A 6,000-nucleotide genomic window follows, 5' to 3' on the forward strand; every position below is an offset into this window, starting at 1 on the left:
GATCCCTTTGTACTTTAGCTTTAGGACTTTTCTCACCGTTTAAAAACTAGCCCATGTCTGTATTCTGTTTTCCAAAGAGCAACACCTCGCATTTGTTCACATTGAATTTCATTAGCCATTTCCTGGACTACTCTTCTAAACTGTCTTAATCTTTTTGCAGCCTCCCCACCTCCTCAGTCCTACCTGCCTGTCCACCTAACTTCGTCTTATCGGCAAACTTCACCAGACTGCCCCCAGTCCCTTCATCCAGCATCCAGATCATTAATAAATAAAGTGAACAGCTGCAGTCCCATACTGAACCCTGTGGGACACCACTTGTCACTAACTGCCATTCTGAAGAAGATCCTTTTATCCCACCTCTCTGCCTTCAGCCAAACCTGAATCCATGCCAGGAGCTCACCTCGAACAGTATGGGCCTTCCCCTTACTCAGCAGCCTCCCATGAGGCACCTTATCAAAGGCCTTTTGGTAGTCTCGATCGATAACAATCACAGAGACAATAAAACACATTCTCCATATGACCAAAAACTGATTGTCTTCCATCCACTGGTGTCCCGGTCTTGTGTGGGTCACAGATTGAGCTCTGAAACATCTCCAGGATAATTGCATCCTGTATCTGTGACTGTGGTTCTGTATTAGTGTCTGTAAGTCTTCCTGTTTTTAAAAGTACCTCCATTCCCTACAAGGTTGGATAAATTTCAAAACAGCTCGATTCCCTATAAAACATTTTGGGATATCCTTAAGATATAAAACAGAAAGTGCTTTATAATTGCCCACTCCTCCTTTTAAATGAGGATATTCAGTGTATTTCTGCTACATTTATATTGTCCGTAAATCACACCGAACATTCCCACCCAGGGACCATGAACAATCCGGAAGGTCCATGAAGTGTCGGTCTTTATTGCAGGCGATTGGCCATCGACAGTAAGGAAGCCTTCCTGTGACTGTTTCACTGAGACAGCATCAGGAATCCTGTGGCCCACTTTGATCCTCACACTGACTGTTCATCGTCTCTGCAAAGAAAATCACATTTTCCAGATGCAGGAATGTCTGAACGAAAACTGCTACTGATGTGCTTCCCCAGTGTAATCACTGATACTTTTCAGGGGGAGATTTTCAGGAGGACATTAAACTGACAGAAACACAGAAACCAGAAGAGGCCATTCTGCCCTTCCACACTGCTCTCCCATTCAGTGTGATCATGTCTGACTCTCTGTCTCATTGCTATATTCCCAATTTCTCTCCAGACCCTGTGATGTCATTAACCAGTTAAAACATTGTCAATTTCTTTCCTGAATATACTCAGTAACCTGTGCTCCACAGCCTTCTGTGAGAGAGAATTCCTCAGGTTGATCACTCTGTGTGAAGATAATTCTCTTCCTCTCTATTAGAAATGGGTGAGCCCATGTCCTGAGAATGTGATGCTTGTTCTGAGAATACCCGGCCCTAGGGATACAGCCCACCCCCCGGTATCTAGTCTGTCCAACCGTTAGGATTGGGTACATCTCCATCAGATCCCTCTCTCAGTGTCCTGAATACATGCCCAGATAAACCAACCTCTCATGGGACAGTCCTGTCATCTCCGGGACTTGCCGAGTGAAGCTAATGAGCTGTCAGAGGAAGTGGTGGAGGATGGTACAATGACAACATGTGGTTCACGTTTGTAGGAGGAACGGAAATAACAAACAGAATGATTCGGTTGATAATATTGAAAAGTTATTGAATATCATTACCCAGAGGGATTTATGGTCTCAGAAATGTAACTGATGGTGGAGTCAATGAGGAGGAGGACACATGAGACACTGTCAGTTATTTCCAGCAGACCGGATAAGGACAGGGAGGTAGGCTGCTGTGAAACTCTCTCGGTCAGACTTTCTCTTTCATTGAAGATATTAATATCCCTTTGGATCCTCCGTCACACAATCGCTCTGTAACACATTCTACACACAGCATCACTGGGGTCTCTCACATTGAGGATGACTCTCTTCCACTCTGAGTGAGTCACTAGGTGGCTGTACAGACCAATGCTGCTTATTGGGAAGGATTCCTGAAACAGGGAACGTTTCCGGGTTGGAGGTACTTACAGAGATAGAGGCCGTGCACACTCATGGATGCTTCAGGCTGGGTGAAACCATTGACATATCTGACAGCAAGATAACTTTAAAATACAGATTTGAAGGCAAGACCAATTTGAAACGCAGATGTTGCTGGAGACAGCGCAGTTCAGATGGAAACCACATGGTGTTACCTAATGGATAGCAGACTCTTCAGCGACATGAAGCCGACTGACAATAAAACCATGGTTAACATGTCAAGTCTGAGTCTGAAATTTCCAGTAATGGTGTAAGAACAGGGTATAGGAAGATTTAAACAGCGTGTGACTTGTTGCAGTAATTAAACACAAACAAACACACTTGATGCTGAGACCTGGTTCGAAGTTATCCAAAAACTTGGATTTAAAACTGAGATTGGGAACTGTCTGAGACAAATCCCGGGAAGCTGTGGAGTATGTGATCTGCTGTTAAGCGATGACATTGTCCCCTGTACTGAATGCAGACTCAGTTCCTGGAACTGTTTCCAGCTTTTCTCCCAATCCTTTTGACAGGCTCCTTGGACTGAGATCCTGAATGTTCACAATCATCATGTTTATAGATATAATCTGTCTAGATTACCCCCAGTCCACCCCCCATCTCCCCACCTCACTCGCACGAGCACTCTCACTAGGCAGCTGGAAAACAGAATACCCCCAGTACCAGCTACTGGTGGGAGAATCAGAATGACATGAATAATTGGGATGGTTTTATTGAAGCATAAGGAACAGTCCAGTATGGACATGGATTTTCATTTTGAAAACAGAAATGTTGTTTGTTTTCTCAGATGGAAAGAGATGAAAACCGAAGCAGCAGAGTTGGAGTCGACACCCTAGATCACTTCCTCTGATACAGGAGGAAGCAGAGACCCTGCTCCTGCTACTTTCCACCTGGTTATCTTGGACAAATCATGGCTCTTTCCCTTACTTCACTGATCTTTGGTCTGTACATTGCCTTTGGCTCATTTACACGGTCCCCAAAATGTTAAACAAAACAAAATAGGATTTGTTGCAAAGACTCCACAGGTTTGGCACTATCTGTGGGAGAGAAATCAGAGTGAATGTTTCAGGTCCAGTGACCTTCTTTCAGGACAGAAATATTACCTCTGCTCCCTGAATTGGGAAACCTGTGTCCTTCCCTTCATCTTCTTTCGGTTCTCTTGATATCTGCTAAATATTCTATCTTCTCTGATCTCTCTGACAGATTTGCATCTCTAGAAAGGCTCCGTTTGGTCGTCAATGGTCATTTCTTGCCAATCAGCCATGGGATTTTGAGCTTTTGTCAGATTTATGCAGTGATTAGTTCAATAATTCTGGAAACTGGATATTTCACCGCTCTATTGAACTTAGCTCTGAACTTGGGCAGAGTTGCCATATAAAAAGGTGTTTGTGCAGCAACTTACATTGCGCAGCATGTACCCAACCTCTTCAAAGATTTCATAGTCATAATCATTTAAATGATCTGGGACATCGAGGATATATAAAGCATATAGCAGCCAGAGAAGGATGAAGTTTCCGGATATGGTGAAGAGTAAAATGACTGCCTTAATTCTACTCTTCATTTCGGGGTCAACCTGCTTCCCTTCCTTACTCTGACTCCTCAGCCCCTTACGGACTTGACTTGACTTAAATAAAATGCGTGCGATTGTCAGAACATTCAGGAACACAATGATAAAGAATGACCCCAATGGGGTTAGAGCCACAGCAAATGAGCGGAATCCAATCCAGCGAGAGTCAGTGAAGTAGCTTCGCTTATTCCTGCAGAAAAATGGTATGTTCCTGATTATCTTTCTGGACTCAAATCTAAAATACCAAGGAACATTTTTTAAACAAAGCAGAATACTGGTTATTGAGAGAATTGCAGATGCGTTTTTCCCAGTGCAATATTTAGTTTTCAGTTTGTGACAACAAAAGCTGACAAACCGATCGAAGGTGAATGTAACGGTGAACCAGACAGAACAGTCTATGGATGAACGGATCAGAACATTGATAACACTGCACACAGGAGTGATGTCCAGGAAACATAATGGGAAATAATAATAACGAAGTTGCCTGAGTATGACCTCACTGATAATGACCAGTAGGTCTGCTGCTGCCATGGCCACCAGATAGCGTGTTGTGCAGGTAGCGAGGCCACACTTTCCCTGGGAGAGAATCGTAATAGCCACGAAATTCACTGTCAGAAAAATAATGGAAAAATGACTTCATGTTAATGAACTCTCTTTTCTGCATACATTTAAAATCAATCTGTATACTTGCTATGACAGGGATATTCGATCACCCAGTATTCAAAGAATTGTAATGTAAACTGTAAATGTGTAACTTGCCAATTTCTAGCTTGAATAGAAACAGGCAGCCGGTGAACAGCAGTTGGAATCTAGGATACCGGTCATAAACATATCCACCAAAGCATGTAACATTTATCAGGATGAATTTACACCACATGTAGCCATGATTCCCCCAAGAAGTATCAATACAGCTGTAAAATATCGTGAGAGATTTGGATGACTCCACACGATAGGGAAATTCTAAAAGTTTACCCACTCTTCTTTTCATTTCGTATTCCCTATGTGTGTGTGTGTGTGTCCCTCTCTCTGGGACTCTGTGTATGTGTGTGCGAATGTGTGTGCCCCTCTCTCTGAGACTCTGTGTGTGTCTGAGAGTGTGTCTGTGTGCATGTGTGTGTGTGTGTGTGTGTGTGTGTGTGTGTGCCCCTCTCTCTGAGACTCTGTGTGTGTGTGTGTGTCTGTGTGCATGTGTGTGTGTGTGTGTGTGTGTGTGTGTCCATCTCTTGGGACCCTGTGTGTGTGTGAGTGTGTGTGCCCCTCTCTCTGAGACTCTGTGTGTGTGTGTATGTGTATGTGGGTGTGTGTCTGTGTGCATGAGTGTCTGTGTGTGTGTGTGTGTCTGTGTGCATGTGTTTCTGTGTGTGAGTGTGTGTGTTCCTCTCTCTGAGACTCTGTGTGTGTGTGTGTGTGTGTGCATGTGTATCTGTGTGTGTGTGTGTGTGTGTGTCTGAGACCATTCCCTAACTTCTGAAAAGCGAAGTAAATCTCTACAGTGAATCCTAGCATTGATTTATGAGGAGGAATAAAAAACATCACAGCTATTAAACATCAAAAAAAGGCATATATAAATCGATTGTTATGAAAGACAAAAAGGGTATTCAGAAAGGTAGAGGTTTTTTTTTAATGATCGGTTTGAGGGCAGATACAGTTCAACGTCAAAGGGATAATGATCCGAGGCAGTGATAATACATGGTGTTAAAATGTGATTTCCAGGCAGAGGCAAATGCTTACTCTCGAAGCACAATGAAAGATGAGGGAGGTGGGATCGTTGTAAATCTGGTCAAGAGCAAACCCCAATCATCTGCAAATATAATGGAGAATGAGGGGCAGATCCTGTTGGTTGAATCAACATTGTGGATGCACGGACGTAGAGGTGACAGTAAAATAAAATTGCCATCCCCGGCAAAGCTGCATTAATGCTCCTCAGTTATCAACACATAATATCCAAGAAGATATTTGCAGTGAATTGACACTGGGTTCTTTACTTTCAATTGGATTCCTGCAAGTTTTTAAAAATTAATAATATGCTGGTCATCATTCCGTTTAAAATGTAAAGATGTTGAAGCCGTATACAAAGGGAGAAAGTCGAGGTAAACTGGGTGTTGTGGAGTTGCTCGGGCAGATCCCCAGGGCACCTTCAGCAAAATAAACTGTCCAGATATACACTGTAACTTCAGTGTTACAGAACGTTTCTTGTGGACAGGTACCTACATTGAAAGAAGTGAACATTAGTTTCAGTCCCACCTACATGCATTTGTGTAGTCCTATAAGAGTAGATGAAAGGAAATAAGAGGGAATGAAACTCGTGATCAAACAGAAGTGTACCAAGTGCTCTGCTACTGCT

Source organism: Chiloscyllium punctatum, chromosome 24 (genome assembly GCF_047496795.1).
Source record: "Chiloscyllium punctatum isolate Juve2018m chromosome 24, sChiPun1.3, whole genome shotgun sequence".
Classification (NCBI taxonomy): domain Eukaryota; kingdom Metazoa; phylum Chordata; class Chondrichthyes; order Orectolobiformes; family Hemiscylliidae; genus Chiloscyllium; species Chiloscyllium punctatum.